Here is a 17,462-nt window from a genome sequence, read left to right on the forward strand (position 1 = left end):
CATGTTTGTACAGGGTTTGGTCTGCCCATGACTTCAGATACCCTCTAAAGGTCTTGGGCCACATTCCGTGCAGATATGTGTCCATGCAACGTGCATATGTTAAACACAGATGACGTGACCATGTACTGGGCATGTTTTGAAACCCTCCTCCTTCTTGCCCTTAATGCTCGCTTTCTCCTGTTTTCTTGGCTTTCCCTTTCCTGGCTCACTGATGAGAAGTTATTGAATTCGCCATGATGTCATTATTGGTGTCTCTCCCTTTCACAGCTTCCACAGCTCTTACTTTAAGTTATACCTTGTTCTCACTGCCTTGCAACCATGCCTTAGTTTCAGAAGGTTGTCATGACCAACGTGTTATGCTTATGTTCTGCTTCTGTGACCCATGTGTCCTGTCCCCCATTCTCCCACGCTTATTTGCCTGCCAAATCCAGCGTTTGGAACTGGCTTACTCCTGAGCTGTAAAAAACTTATCTTCCCCACATCGGTGCTGATCTCTTGAACCCCCTAGGAGGAGACAGCCTGTGCACACGAATAAAGCTTGCTTTAATTAATTTGGCCATGATTTGGGTCGGTGGTCTTGCTCCTCTTATTTGTGGGGTTAATGTGAAAGAGTACCAGGTGGGTATGAGAGGGAAACGATATGGGTTTTAGGTAAGAAATAGTCGAGAGGGAACAATCGAAGAGGCACGGAAAGCAAGCCATCAGAACTTAAGCCTTACAGAAGCTTTCAAAAATGTGGTTACGAAAGAGCAAAAAATGAAAAACGAAAATAAAGGAGATTCTCTCTGGGATGGGCGCTGTATCGGTTGCTCCCTTGAGAGGTGTTCCAGAGCCAATGCTAATGCGAGGGCTGTTGTTGGTGTCTCCAGTCCAAACCTGTTAGATCAGATTCCTTATGTGTGCCGTGTCTCAGAGGGGTTCCTGTTGGATTGAATTTCTGCCCAGAAGTCAGTGGGGGGGGGGGGGGAGGGGGGGAGGTCAGCTGTCCCTTCGCAGTTATCTAGTCCTCCACTGGAGTGCTGCCCCACGGTAACTTCCATCTGTTTTCTTCCTGGGCTGGACGGTCAGCTTCCCCTACATGAGCATCAACGTCTAGGTTCTCTTTGCGACCAGCCCCATCTTCCTGTTTGTCTTTCCGGCTGGACGTGCTGGTCTTTCCAGAGCTGGAGCTGTCTGCAGGCTCCTGTGGGATGTCCACGTGGTTCTGTGCTTTTCCAGGTCTGGTGGCTGCTCCTCCTGCAGAACCGCTTTAATTAGAGTTCAGGAACTGCTCCCTCTTTCTCCAACACAACAACTGATAGACTGGCAGGCACCCGGTGGTTCCCAGCATCTGCTTCATGAGGCGCGTGGTTCTGCTTTCAAACTTGTGTTTCTGCTGTATTTACTTCTGGAGCGTCCCTTTCCAGCTTGTGTTCGAATCCACCCCGGGAAGGACGATTCTCCCCTTCCCTGTCGCTGTTCAGTGCTGGGGGTCATAGTCTGTGGCGTTCTTGTTTCGGCATATTGTGTCTTTCAGAGCTCTTTATGAAGGCCCTCCATTGCTTTCCCAGGCTCGCACCTTCTTCCCTGAAGGGCGGCTTGTCAAGTCCTGGCGGGCAGGAGCTGTGGTGAAGAATCTTGATAGATGGGACTGAGGATCGCCATGGAAACAAACCTCTAGGCGGAGTCTGTGTGGGGGTGTCTAGGTTAGGTGACCAGAGGTGGGAAAAACCACTTTAATTGTGGGCTGCCTTGTTTTGTGGAGGCCGAGGAAGCGAACTGGGCAATACTCGTCTTTCTGTCTCCCAGGCCGTCTGCATCCAACTGTCCCAAGAACGTCTCTTCGGATGATGAGCCGAAAGCAGTTCTTCCTTTCCTTGCTTCTGTCCGGCTTTCCGGCAGTAACGGAAACAGTAGGGGGTGCCGTGTGTCCAGCTCCGCCATCTCCCTTCTTTGCCTACAGAGTCTGGCTTTTTTTTTTTTTTTTTAGTTAAGATATTTTTGTTTGCTTGTTTGCTTTTTTTTTTTTTCTTCAAGACAGGGTCTCTTTGTGTAGCTCCCGCTGTCCTGGGACTCGCTCTGTAGACCAGGCTGGCCTGGAACTCACAGAGATCCGCCTGCCTCCGCCTGCCGAGTGCTGGCATTAAAAGCATGTGTCGATTGTTGTATCTTGTTGAACTGACCCTTTTATCAATATAATATGTTCTTTGATTGCCTTAACAGCTTTTTTAAAAAAAGATGTTCTTCCTGCACGTATGCCTGCGCGCCAGAAGAGGGCACCAGATCTCATTTTAGATGGTTGCTGAGACTTGAACTCAGGACTTCAGGAAGAACAGCCACTGGCTCTTAATCTCTGAGCCATCTCTCCAGCCCCCTTAACTACTTTTGGTTTAAGGTCTACTCTATTTGCTATGATTATAGTCGCCACGGTACTAGTTTTGATTTCCGTTTGTATAATACATATTCCCCTAGCCAGTGAACTATTAAATGATCAGTTTCCATTTGATGACATTAAAAGCATTGCACAGATAGAGGACAGCTGCTAGAGAGGTAGACTTTATGTAGGATCCTGACGGCAAAGTGGTACAAAGGGGAAAAGAGAGAGCGTTAGTGGTTTCGAAGCAGGTCAGAGGGACGGGTTTCTAGTCCAGATGGCTAGCAAGTTGCATATTTTCAGAATAAGATGACAAGTGGTTATCATATATAACATTCTTAAAAGATTAGCTGAAGTTAAAAAAAGTTAAAGAATGAGTAAAGTTTTGCAAAGGAACAAAGAGAATGTCAGAAAATAGACAATACGGGAGTGATTCTGGGGCAGAATAGGCTTGTTAGAAATAGACGCACACCAATATCCCTTGGCTGGTATGCCATGAAAATTAGGTGTGATGCTTAATACAGATTGCCACTTCGACAGAGTGGGCATGTCTGTGAGGGAGTTTCTAGACTAGGCTGATACATGACTCCATGGGGTGGGATTATGGACTACATACAAAGGAGGAAGCAAACAGAGCACCAACATCCACCCCTTTCTGCATCCTGACTGCAGACACGTGAACAAACCAGACCCCAGTACCAGGACTTCTCTCCTCGGAGGACTGCAGCATCCACCCTTTTCCGCATCCTGACTGCAGACACAACGTGAACAAACCAGACCCCAGTACCACGACTTCTTTCCACGGAGGACTGCAGCATCCACCCCTTTCTGCATCCTGGCTCCAGGTACAACATGAACAAACCAGACCCCAGTACCACGACTTCTCTCCTTGGAGGATTGCAGCATCCACCCCTTTCTGCATCCTGACTGCAGCATCCACCCCTTTCTGCATCCTGACTGCAGCATCCACCCCTTCTGCATCCTGGCTCCAGGTACACCATGAACAGCAAATCAAACCCCACTACCATGACTTCTCTCCACGGAAGACTGGATCCTCAAGTAGAGCCAGCATCAAATCTTCCTTTCCTAAGTCACTTTTGTCAGGGATTTGACTGTTCAACAAGGAACATATCTAATATAACAGTAAAATAATAGAAATGAGTAAATTGAAAATTTATTAAAGTTAAAAACACACATAGCAACTCAGCATTGTGCATATTAAATATTATCTATAAAAAGTCAGGGTAGGGACTGGAGAGCTGGCTCAGAGGTTAAGAGCACTAGCTGTCCTTCCAGAGGTCCCGAGTTCAATTCCCAGCAACCACATGGTGGCTCACAACCATCTGTAGTGAGATCTGGTGCCCTCTTCTGGCATATAGGCAGAATACATAATAAATAAAGATTTTAAAAAGTCAGGGTAAAAAAGGAAATTATGGCTTGGATATGATATATTCCCCCATGGGTTCATATGGCGTATTCTTGATTCTCAGGAGGGTCTGGAAACGTTAGGTAGGTTATGTGTAGGAAGCAGATGGCAGAGGTTAGACTTTGAAGGTTCAGTCCTATCTGGCTGCTTTCCTTCCCGACGAGGTGAATTGCTCCTCTTGTACCTGTTCTTGCTATCCTGCTTCATCACTAGCTCAGAACAAACAGAACAGAGAACTTCTATTTCAAAACTCTGAAACCAGAAGCCAAAATATGTATTTTTTTTTTAAATATTTCCCTTCAGGTATTTTGGTCACAGATACATGCAGGACCAATTTTATGTTCTCTTCGGATGGTAAAGAGAAGAATTTGCCAAGAGAGTCTCTAACTGAAATCCACTGTTGAAATTATTTGAGAGGTAAATGCAGTGAACAAACACATTGATTTAGCTGGTTCCATTCTTAACTGGGGTAGTCAGTCAGTCATCTAAGATAAATCTTGGGATGTATCTCCCTTAGGTCAGGCAAGTCCATGAAATACGAGCTGGTCAGTCATCTGAGACCTTGGGATTTTCAATCCATAGCCAGCCGGATTCCCCCCTTGGGAGTTTTCTTTGCAGAATGTCATCGTGTGCTGTTACTCATAGTAGCCACGAGGCGGCACTCTAAGCCCGTCGTAAATGCGAGGAAGGCGCACTGACGAAAATCTGTCTCCAATTGTAGAAAATTGATAACAGTTTGTATTTTACTAATTAGTTTTTGTAAATGAAAATAGTTGCTTCAAAACGAGGCAATAGGGCAGACCATATGGTTTAACGGAGTCTCTGAGAGCCTACCGTGTTTGAGAGTTTGCGTTCTTTCTTCTCTCCTCAGGACAGCTGGGGTCAGGCTGCAGGTGGCAGGGACATTTGGGACTGGGCGGGGGGTGCGTCCCCACCTTCTACTACAGACGGCTGGGACCGTAGTGACTGGGATATGATGCCTGTGCTTAGGGAAGGAATTTACAGAAGACTAAGTAACCTTGATCAGAATAGAGGTTACCCTAACCAGCAGTCTCAGATGCCTTGGGCTCGGGCTCCTCCTCACTGCAGGGGCAGGACCTCATGACAGGACCTCGTGACAGGACCTCATGACTGCAGCCTGAGGGCTGGAACCACTGCCTTCCTTACCCAGCCTTTCCTTTCATCCTCGCAGGAATCCACTTACTGGAGCGACCATTGTCTATTCCTGTTAAGGAGGAAGTGGAGGTTCAGAGAGCCCCACTCTGGCTTGTGGAGGGGCAGGGACTGGGGCTCTGTGTGTTTCCAGTGGCTGATAAGCCTAACCGATCGTCCCAGGATAAGGGGGCTTGCAATGAGACACCTTAAATCTTGCAGGCCAGAGTCAGACACTCAAGGGTCTCAGAAGGCCACAATGAGGGCGTGGCGTAGGGCTGTGATCTCCTGGGGGAATGTTTCCCGGTGTTCCCGCCCCTTCCTCTGCCTTCAAAGCCACCACGTTGCAGCTTGTGATCATAGCCAGGAGATGGCGCTCTGCTTCAGAAGAGGTTACACAGGGCTACCCAGACAGTCGAGGGTAGTCTCCTCATCCCAGGATGGGGGCATTTGGGAGTTAAGTCGACACAGCACTTGCTTTGTGAGTCGGTTCATGTATAATTCTGTTCAGTATTTTGAGCTGGCATGAGTGTGGAGGACTTCTTGTCATTAACTAAGGCATGCGACAATCTATACAGAAATATCTCCCAGCGTCCCTAAGCATGGATTCCTAATGAACTCCTAGTGTGTGCCCGGCATCCTATTAGGTGGTAGCCATGCAGGGGTAGAAAGGTGAGCTCTTCTCTCTCCGCACAGTGGAGTGAGGGAAGTTCCAGAAACAGGTTAAGCGTGACCAAGTCACACTGGTCCTGTGGGTGAAACCGTACCAGGGAAGGGTCTAGGGAAGGAGAGTGTAAAATCAGTGCTCTGTGGTTTCTAAAGCAGCCATGCACTCCGTGTGGCTTTTTTCTTCTCACTATGGATTCTGTGACTAGGAAGAGGAAACCCTCTAGAGCAAAGAGAACCACACCATGTTACCATGACCGCTGGCTGCGATGCTTCCATTCTGAGTGCAGGGGCCCGGGCAGCCCTTCATAAACTCTGAAGTTTGATGGGTAAAAAGAGTTCGTCTTGGCTGTCCCCATCTGTCAGGATTCATGGGGCCGTGGCTCCTGAATCTGCATCTGGTGGGTTCCTCCCTGTCTGCAGGGCCTGTGCTCCTCCACCCTGTTCTAGACCACGGAGAATGAAGATGAGCCCCGGCCTCACTTTCAGCTGCGAAGCTGGGGCGGCGAGGGCCAGCATCCTTCACGGAACCTGCGGTGGAACTGAGTGGATTCTGAAGGTGAGAGCAGAGATCGGGGGTGGCGGGGGAAGAGGTCTCAGTTAGGGTCACCGTTGCTGTGATTAAACACCATGGTCAAAAGCAGCGTGGGGAGGAAAGGGTTTATTCTGCTTACACTTTCGTGTGACTGTTCATCACAGAAGAAAGTCAGGGCCGGACCCTGGAGGCAGGAGCTGATGCAGAAGTCATGAAGGAGTGCTGCTTACTGGCTTGCTCAGCCTGCTTCCTTGTAGAACCCAGGACCACTCTTCCAGGGATGTCCCCACCCACAATGGGCTGGACTCTCCCCCATCAATCGCTAATTAAGAAAATGCTTTCCTACAGTCAGATCTAGCAGTTTCTCAAATGACTGTAGACCTCTCCGGTGACCCCGGCCTGTGTCAAGTTGACATAAAACTAGTCAGTGCAGGAGAGAAACTTCTAAGGGGGCTATGATTCCTTCAGGGGACATTGTAAGCCTGTCTTGTTTGAGCTCCTGTCAGGGTAGACGTCACACTTTGCTTGCAGACCCCTGGGCTCCTAGCCTTTCTCGAGCTGAGCCCAGCATCTGTGGTGCGACCCTGACTTAAGGAGCCAGCACTTGCTCCAGGGGCTCTGGTACTTCTTCCTCCCCTGGCTGTGGGGCCAGAGACTTCACAGGCAGTGTTGGGTGGGGCAGTATTTTCAGGCTGCAGGGAGGTCGGTGGCTCAGGTGTGTCTGCAGCTACCTCAGGTGGAGGTTGTTGCCATGGTTGGTGGTATTCAAATGTGATTCAAAACACTCAATTTAGCCGGGTGGTGGTGGCACATGCCTTTAATCCCAGCACTTGGGAGGCAGAGGCAGGCGGATCTCTGTGAGTTCGAGGCCAGCCTGGACTACCAAGTGAGTCCCAGGAAAGGCGCAAAGCTACACAGAGAAACCCTGTCTCGAAAAACCAAAAAAAAAAAAAAAAAAGCCACTCAATTTAGCCTATGAAGAAGACAGAGAATCCAGGGATCAGGGCCAAGGTGGAGAACTCTATGCCCTGGCTCTGGTGAAAGTGTGTTTCACAGACCACAGTTGAAGGTTTTTAGCAAGCCGGACCGTGGCAACCACAGGCCCAAGCACGGCAAACATGACCCTGACAGGTTTTGCCTTTTACTTCTGCCCCTTGCTAAACCTTTAGATTTCATTCCTAAAGCTAAGCAACAAGGCCTATTCCCTTAACTGGCCACTGGCTCATTCCTGCAACGGATCACCAAGGTCCAACTATCAAAACACCAAGGTCCAGCAATCAAAATCATTATTTTTGACTAAACTAATTAAAACACCCAATCAGAATTTACCAACACGTCCTAGCTCATTCTAACGCAGACCCTCCCCCCTTTTTCCCCTCATCAAATTAACACTTGCAAAGCTATTTGCAATTCAGATTCAGCCACCTTGTCTCTTTGCTTTGCTTAATTAAGGATCTCTTTGATGGCTTGCAGTGGGGATGGGGTGCGAGAAGGACTCAGTTTTCTCCAAGGGACTGGCCACTGGGAGTTTGACCATGCTTCAGTGAGTATATGGGCAACACAAATTGGACTTGGTATTTTTTTTTTCTTTTTCTTCTTTTGTTTCAAGGGAGGTCATAAGGGTGGCGAGTGGGTCTGGGAGGAACGGGAAGTGAGTGGGATCAGAGTGCATTATGTGAAATTTCCAAATAACCAACAAAAACATTAAGTTAAAACAACAACCAAAAAAGGATCTCTTTGCATTTGATTTGTGCTTAGAAATTGGTGTCTGGGTGTGGTCTGTGCCTGATCTGGAGCTCAGAGGGGAGCACCCCAAGGTACTCCGGCCCCTTCAACATGATGGTCAGTCTTCCATGAAAGCTTCCCAGACATAATTTCTCTATGCAGGAGAGATGCATAGAGAATAAAGAATCATTGGGCAGGGAGTCAAGGAGCCTTGTTTTCCATCACACTGTGTTTCTCACTCTGTCTTACATCACCTTCCTGGGTTGAGGCTTCATTGGTAAAATGAGCAGGTGGGAGTGGAAGATTTGGAAGGTTCCCTTGGGCATAAAGGTTTTGGGCTGGTATCAACTAGGTGGAGTTGGTCTGCAAACTGCTGCCCTACTGTGAACCCGGGAGAGCTTCCTGAATTCCTGGTATCCATGGCAGTGGCAGCTTCCAGGAAGGATCTATGTGCTTCGGTCAGTTGGTCCAACTGCTTTCTGAAGTATGTTTTATTATCAAGCTTCTAGGTTCTGTTACTTGTGAGTGGATTAGAAAGTATTGATTGGGACCTAAGGGTCACAAATACTACTTCTTTATTATTTATTTTCTTTTGAGTCAGAGACTCATTATGTATCCTAGGTTTGGCATGAACTTATGACCCTTCTGCCTCAGACTCCTAAATCTAGCTTACAGGCATACACCTTACATTTGGCTCCAAATAGTCTATTTCTGTTTTAATTTAAGTATTTGCTTTTCATTTTTTATGCATTGGTGTTTTGTCTGCACGTATGTCTGTATGAGGATGCCAGAGCCCCTGGAACTGAGTTGCAGACAGTTGTGAGCCACCATGTGGGTGCTGGGAATTGAACCCAGGTCCTCTGGAAGAGCAGTCAGTGCTCTTAACCACTGAGCCATCTCTCCAGCCCCCAAATACTCTATTTCTAAGTGCTCTTTTCAGGATTGTTCATATATAACAAGTATGTATTGAGCTTCTGCAGAGTGTCCCGACCTGTTCCTAGGACAGGTGAAGGGCTCCTTAGAGCCCACCATTGTGGACAGACTTAGATGAATGAATGCAACTCAAGGTGGCAAGTAGGCTGTAAGAGGAACATGGTACTGTAGTGGTACTTCCTGGGCATTCTGGGAGGAACAGCACATGACAGATGGGACAAAGCAGTTAGAGTTGAGGGCTGGTGGTGACCACTCATATGCAGAGACGGGAGAAATATTAGTGTCATGAAGGTCTTTGTACATTGTAGCACAAGTCAAAGACATGTCCTGCCATGCAGACAGCAAAAAATCTTTATGGATTAGAGGTTAAACGATATTGGGCTATGGTGCTGGGGAGCTGGCTCAGTGGATGAAGCACTTGCTGTACCAGTGTGAGAACCTGCATTCCAATGCCTAGAACCCACATGAAGCAGGCTGTGGTAGTGTGCACGCACAATCCCAGCATTCCTGTGGTGAGGCAGGAGGCAGAAACAGCAGAGTCTTGGGAAGCGTGTTGGCCACTTGGCCTGGCGAATGCAGCTTATATAACTCAAACAAGGTGGAAGGTGAGGACAGACAGGTGAGGTTGTCTTCTGACTTCCATGTGGGCAGTGTGGCATATATACACCTGAATTCATACACAGGAACTGGATACATGCTGGTGAACATGGTGCTTCTCCTGTCCTCTGTTCCAGAACGTCGTGGAAAAAGGTGGGGATCTCGGGGTGGAGAGGTGAATGGGAGGGGATTCTTATTCACAATTCAAGTTAACTTTCTAAAGTTTAGAAGAAGGTTGGTGAAGAAAGGTATGGAAAGGGGGTCCAAGCAATGGTCACTTTAGCCATCTTAGAATCTATGCAATCATGGGAGGAATCAGCCTTCAATGAGCATTGTTTTATCATGGTGACCACTTTGTACCTTGAAAATTTCTAAGTGTCTTCTGTGTATGGTATCTTTGTCTTGACAGCAAACAGAACCACTATTATTCCCTTGACAGAGTTGAAAGAGAAGACTGAGCCAAGAGGAAAAGAAAGCTTCCAAGAAAAACGTAGAGAAATCTGAAACTTGATCCTGAACAGGTCAGCTTTTGTTTTCTGATTTCTTTGCACCCATAAGCAATCCCTCTGTAAACCTGATACATTTATGGGGAAAGTTTTATTTTAATTTTCAGTGCTTATAAAAAACAATTCATAACATCATATAATGAAACATGAAGGTGGGAATTTGGGATTTCTTTGGCTGTGTCTAGACATTATTTCCCTGTAGAGAGGAAATATGGAGAAAATATTGCTTGACGGTTTTGAGGATGTCCTCAGAACACTGAAGAAACAGGAATGGGCCACTGCGGCCTGTGACTCTGACAAGCAATGGGAGACGAGGTTGAAAAGGTTAAGCACCCATTGTTGTCTAGCTGGGTGCTTTAAAAACATTTGGTGACAATGTGAGGCCCCAGCATCTCGAAGCAGGTCCCTGAATGTAGAATAGGCCGGTTCAACACTGCAGGTGGCATCCTTTGCTTACCTCCCGCTCTCAGGGATCTGCTACCTTCTGGGAGCACAGTGGAGCAGACTGGGCAACACAAATGTCTGATGGGATAATACCATCACCTGACACAGTAACCAGCACTCTGCTCAGCATGGTCAGGATGTCCCCACTTCCCGGGGGCAGTGATGATGGGTCCTGAGACTACTGTAAGGACTGTAAGCATGCTGCTGGGCACGTTGTAGACTCTATCCAAGTCCTCCTTTACACACGATCACAGATGCTCAGGAAAGCAAATGAAGGTGCCTCTTTGATAAGAAGCAGAACCTAAATGTGATCTTCGGTCTATGTAATTTTGAAGCACATTCTTAACTAGAAGAGATCAAGAGGAAGGGTTAAGCCTGGAGGCTCTGCAGCATGAAGACCTGTTGCAAACTCTGAAGCATTGGCAGACACAAAGCACTGGGAAGGTAAGCTCTGGCATTTGGACAGACCTTCTGTTTATTTATCCCTGTAGGTAAGAACAGCCCTCAGGTGAGTAGTTGTCATACTGCTGAAAAATGAAAGACAGTTCTCAGCGTCTTACTTTATGTCTTTTGTAGATAACAAAGGTCTTCTTGTCCTTAAAGTTGCTCACATATAAAAAGAACCCTCCAAGGTCCTAGCAAATGAGCTGTTATCTTCTTGGAGCACAGTGTAGACACATGTGAAGAATGGAGGCCTGGAACATTGTAGAACACGAATCTACTAGACTGTCCTCTTCCTGCTTAGCTCTAGCTGCCTTTGTTCCCCGGTCACCTTCCTGTTGTCTGAGATGCTTGAGTCCACATGGTGTCGGGACATTTTCTTCCCCCTGCCGACTGCACATTCTTCAGTTAACTCAAGTAGAGGCAAGTCCACATTCTTTCCCTTGTCAGCTGTGCCAGAAACCCTTTCCCAGTTTAGGCTGGGTGTGGTGCCACACAGCTGTAATCCCAGCACTCAGAGGCAGAGGCAGGAGACTCATCACAGGTTCTAGGACAGTCTGGTCTACATAGAGAGTTCTGGGATAGCCCAGGCTACAAAGTTTATATATCTGTGTAAGTAAGGTCAACCCTTAGGTGAGTAGTTCATCCAGCTGAAATGAAGAACAGTTTTCAGTGTCTTAGTTTATTTTTCAGTGCAGACAACAAAGGTCTTGCATTGGTCCTAAAGGTGTTCACATATAAAAACAACTCTCCATGATCCTAAACATTTTTTTCCTCAAAAAAAAAAAAAAAAAAAATTAAACAAGTATCAGAGCTAGTGATGGCTAGACTAAACAACTGAACAGTGTCCACTGTGCAGCAGACAGGCCTTTCAGGGCTTGATGGCCCTGCCAGGTCTATGGCACAAACAGCAGGAAAGTAGGAGCCGGGGCTTTCTTTGTTCCTGTGACTTTGATATACCACTACCCAGTATGCACTGCAAGGACCACCAACCCCGAGAGGAGCTCCCATGCGGACCCACAGAAGATTCAGATAGCTCTGTCCTCATTGACTGGTGTCCTCAGGGATCAATCTTGGGCCATGTTTTTGGTGCGTTTGGTTAGGTGGTCAGCGGTCCGGTTTTAGCAGGTTTTCAGCCTGGGCCAATGCTATGTGTTTGGGTTGAGTCACTCTGAAATTCATCTAGTGTCCCAGTTACCTTTCAGCTCCAACTAAACTATTTCCTTCAAGTTTCCAGATGAAAATATGACTGCATTATTCTTTTAAATTACCAATTCAATGTTGTTTTTATTTCATTTCAAACAATGCACAAACATCCAATATTTTATAGATTTAAAAATCATTTTAATTTGATAACTACCACCTATTGAATGCATAGTTTGGAAACCAGTTAGAACAGAAACTACTTGTAAACTGGATAGTTCTTATTTAAACCCTGGAATTAAAATGCAGGGTAAATGATTGGAATAATATGGCTAATGACTAACATTGGGTGTGATCACCAGAACCGGTTTAATAAAGTCCTATTGTATTTTATGTTCATAGAGACATTTCAGAGTGGCCAGTGAGGGTGGTGTTCAGTACAGGAGAATGAACACTGCATTCTACCTGTGCAGAAGCTGCCATATTGTAGGTTAGGGGGGTAGTTTGCTCATAATTCATTTAGACTGGTCAATACTATAATCTGGGTAGCAAGATATTTTATAGGAAACTAGTTGAATTTTCTAAAAATGAAATAGATGGTAGGGCAACATTTACATATACATTAGTTATTACTAGCTTAAATTAATTAGTATATTATTTGTTTAGAAATATATATATTTTTTAAAATTACAGCTTAACAGAGGCTGGAGAGATGGTTCCATGACGAAGAGCACTTTCTGCTCTTTCAGAGGACACAGGTTCAGTTCCTAGCACCCACATGATGGCTTGCAACTGTCAGTAACTCCAGTTCCAGGGCACCTGACTTCTACAGGCACCAAGCGCACACATGTGCATGGACATACAATACAGGCAAAACCCCCATACACATAAAAGTTTTTTTAAAAGCTACCAATTAATATATGCTTACTTTAGGAAAAATGAGAAAAGATAGTGTGGTAGTTTGAATGTAATTGGCCCCCACAATCCCATAATCGCATAGGTAGTAGCATTATCAGGTGAGGCTTTGTTGGAGTGGGTATGGCCTTGTTGGAGGAAGCGTGTTACTATGGGGGTGGGCTTTGAGGTTTCATATACTCAGGATACTGCCCAGTGAGTCAGTTGACTTCCTGTTGCCTCTGAGTCAAGATGTAAAGACTCTCAGCTCTAGCACCACATCTGCCTGCACACTGTCATGCTCCCCTTCATGATCATAATAGATTAAACCCCTGAAACTGTAAGTGAGCTACCCTAGTTAAATGTTTCCTTTATAAGAGTTGCCGAGGTCACGGTGTCTCTTCACAGCAATGAAAACCCTAACTAAGGCAGATAGGCATGTGAAAAGAAGAAAAGGATTCCTTCATAATTCATGGAAAACACTACAGCCATCATTGGACTATTGATCTTCTTGTGCAGATAGGCACAGACAGATGGCTTTCAACCTCTGCCGGTGAGACCCTGCTGCTTGTAGCCTGCTTCTCTCTGTACTGTGAGCACCGTTTCTCCTGTCCGGCGGTGTGACTTCTCGGAAAGTGTCAGTGCAGGAGGCTCATGTGTCAGCAGCAACCTGATGGTCCTGTCCACACGGGAACTTGGTGTTGAAGCACTTGTGAACAGCGTGTTGTTCATCCCGAGACGAACTTCACCTACCGTGCATATGCTTTCGGCTGGAAAGACTGCAGTAAACATCTTCGGCAGGCAGATGTTGTCAAATTAGCTCCACCAGGCATGCAGGGCTCATGCCCACACACTACAGTGGAAACACCGTCACGGAACCTGACAGCCACCCACCCTACCCTGTGGCCACGGCTCTCATGCACTTCCAACTATGAGATCAAACATACTGTATTTGACTGTCTTTTTCCTACACTCTGTTTTCTGTACTAAGTTCTATTAAAATGAGCAAAGATGAAACGGTGTGGCACTGTGCTATTACTGCTTTTCTCTGGAAGGAAAACATGATCTTCTGTGATAACCAATTACCTGAAGAAAGAAAAACAAATTAACTGGATGAGACACCTGGGCCCTGTAGGCATATTTCCAGGACACTTGTCACCACGGCACATGTGGAGTCCTGTCTTTCTGACCTTTAGTTCAGTTCTGCTAACATATGGGTCTCTAACACCTTCTAGACCAGCGTTGCATGGGTGAGAGATACAAAGGAGAGGTCGAGTATCTCTCAATTAATCTGACCTCAGTTCTATCAAGTCAGGCCTTGCCCCTTTATTTGGGATAACTGCATCTGTCTAGAGAGCTTTACCTGGACTGCCCAGTAACAATACCTAGCACGTTCCAGTGAACGAGGATTGTGGGTCTGAGCAGCCACCACCTTCTCAGTCAACACAGCACGAGACTAAAGAGTAACAGGCCTCAGGACTGAAATTTCCTTTTCAAATATTTCTTGCTTTTGACTTTTTTTTTTTGGTTTTTTTTATTATTATTATTATTTTACAACACCATTCAGTTCAACATAATAGCCACAGAATCCCCTGTTCTCCCCCTCTCGCCCACCCCTCCCCCCAGCCCACCCCCCATTCCCACCTCCTCCAGATCAAGGTCTCCCCCGAGGACCGGGGTTGACCTGGTAGACTCAGTCCAGGCAGGTCCATTCCCCCCTCCCAGACCGAGCCAAGTGTCCCTGCATAAGTCCCAGGATTCAAACAGCCAACTCATGCAACGAGCCCAGGACCTGGCACCAATGCACAGCTGCCTCCCAAACAGATCAAGCCAAATGACTGTCTCACCCGTTCAGGTGGCCTGATCCAGTTGGGGGCCCCTCAGCCTTTGGTTCATAGATCCTGTGCTTCCATTCATTTGGTTATTTGTCCCGGTGCTTTATCCAACCTTGGCTTCAACAATTCTCGCTCATATAAACCCTCTTCTTACTCACTAATTAGACTCCCAGTGCTCCACCAGGGGCCCAGCCGTGGATGTCTGCCTTCAGATTCCTCAGTCCTTGGATGGGGTTTATGGCACCACTATCTGGGTGTCTGGCCATCCCATCACCAGAGTAGGTCAGTTCCTGCCGTCTCGCGACGCTGAAGACACTTTATGCTGGAGAGGATGTGGAACTAGGGGAACTCTCCTCCACTGCTGGTGGGAATGCAAGCTTGTACAACCACTTTGGAAATCAATATGGCGCTTTCTTAGAAAATTGGGAATCAATCTCCCCCAAGATCCAGCTATACCACTCCTGGGCATATACCCAAGAAATGCTCAATCATACCACAAGAGCACTTGTTCAGCTATGTTCATATCAGCATTGTTTGTAATAGCCAAAACCTGGAAACAACCTAGATGCCCTTCAACTGAAGAATGGATAAATAAATTGTGGCACATATACACAATGGAATACTACTCAGCAGAGAAAAACAACGACATCACACGGTTTGCAGGCAAATGGATGGATCTAGAAAAAATCATCCTGAGTGAGGTAACCCAGGCTTTTGACTTTTAATTTCTCCAATAATCCAGTTTCGGGTTTCATGATGTCAGTCATTCTACAACAACTGAATATGCACTGATAGATGCTTTTCTAAGCACAAGGTACAGGGCAAAGAACAGAGGGAGACAGGAAAAGCTCTGCTTCCTGAAGCAGCTGTGGAGGAAGGCAGGTGAACTAGACAATGAAAAGGTAGACAGTAAGCCTGGGAGGTGGGAAGCCGCGAGGATGCGTTTAGAGGATGATTAGATTAGACTTGAGAAGGAGACACCAGCAGGGAGATGAGTCCTGCAGCATGGTCCAGGGATGCAGTAATGTGTGTATGTGTGTGTGTGGGGGGGGGAACTGGGGTCTGCCAGGTTGGAGAGCAGGCAGGCAGCAAGTGAAGAGTGGGCATGTGTCTTAGTTGGGTTTCTATCTCGGTGATGAAAGACCATGACCACAAGCAACTTGATAAGAAAAAGAAAAAGACTGGAGATGAGCTGACAAGTTGGGGAGAAGGGACCATCAATGGGAGGATAAAAGAGGGTAATGGGAGATGAATATGATCATAATTCACTGTAACACATAGAAACTTGTCAAAAACAACAGAAAAGAGGCATCAGGATGCATGCTCAATGTTTGAGTAAGGCAAGTGATCCCTTGAACATACACGAATCCTACCTTGCTAGCTCCTCAATCTTGAATATCTTGCCTCCATACCTATGAGAAATTTGTTTATGCCATCCAGTTGTGGCTTTTACTATAGCAACCTGAGATTTGTTACATATATATTTTTTCTATATCATACATACTTTGGAAAAAGGAGTGTCTATTGCTGTGAAGAGACACCATGACCAAGGCAACTCTCATAAAAAAAAGCATTTAATTGGGGGCTTACTTACAGTTCAGAGGTCAGTCCATTATCATCAAGGCAGGGAACACAGTGGCAAGCATGGTATTGGAAAGCAGCCGAGAGTACACCGTGATCCACAAGTGGGGAGAGAAAAAGACTGGGCCTGGCAGGAGCTTTTGAAACCTCAACACCCACCCCAGGACACACTTCCTCCAACGAGGCCACACCCTCTAATTCTTCTAGTCCCATCAAAGGGTTCCACTCCCTGGTGAAGCAGCATTCAAATATATGAGCCTATGGGGGCCATCTTATCCAAACCACTACATTACAGGTCCTGGCCTTCCTAGGCTTGTAGCTATATCATAATGCAAAACTGCAATCAGTCCAACTTCAAAAGTTCCCATAGTCTGTAACAGTCTCAACACTGTTTAAAGGTTCAGTGTTCAAAGTTTCTTCTAGATTCAAGACAATCTCCTAACTGTAACCCCTGTAAAATCAAAACAAAAAAGCAGACCACCCACTTCCAATATACAATGACACAGAATAAACCTTACAATTACTTCCCACATACAGTGGCACAGAACATCCATTACCATTCTAAAAGGGTGGAAAGGGAGCATAGTGAGGAAATACCGGACCAAAGCAAGCCCCAAAACCAGCAGGGCAAACTCCAATTCTGCATCTCCATGTCTGATGACAAAGTGCTTTTCCCATCTCCAACTCCTTTCAGCTTTGTCTGCATCCAGTCTGCAGCTTTCCTTGTGGGTTACTTAACCCACAGCCCTGGCATCTCCAACATCTCAGGGTCTGTAACACAATCTGGGCTTTACCCTCCAGAGTCATGCAATGGCCTTTCTGGGCCTTCATGCAGAGCTACCCTGACATACACCTGGGGGTGCAAATAAACACTCACCATTTGACTTAGCTTGTGGACAGTGGCTGCTGTCTAAAGAAACAAGAAACTTGGATGGGAAGACAGACTCAGAAGTCCATGGAGGGACCTGTGCTGCATTTTTTCAAAGGACTTTAGTATTATGTGAAGTGCTACTACCTCTTGACTACAATTACTTCAGCTACAAACATCGTAGCAAGACTCAACTTATCCTCAGTAGGATCTATTACAAAGCATTCCATTTCTCTTCTCACATACCCTGGCTGCTTTGCTCTTTGCTTTGTGTAGAGATGACACAGATCTGGTAAACGACAAAAGCTGTCAAGCAATTGGTAGGTAACGTAGGTCTCACTTGAGACTGTGGTCAACCCACGG

This window comes from Peromyscus maniculatus, chromosome 2 (assembly GCF_049852395.1).
Source record: "Peromyscus maniculatus bairdii isolate BWxNUB_F1_BW_parent chromosome 2, HU_Pman_BW_mat_3.1, whole genome shotgun sequence".
Classification (NCBI taxonomy): domain Eukaryota; kingdom Metazoa; phylum Chordata; class Mammalia; order Rodentia; family Cricetidae; genus Peromyscus; species Peromyscus maniculatus.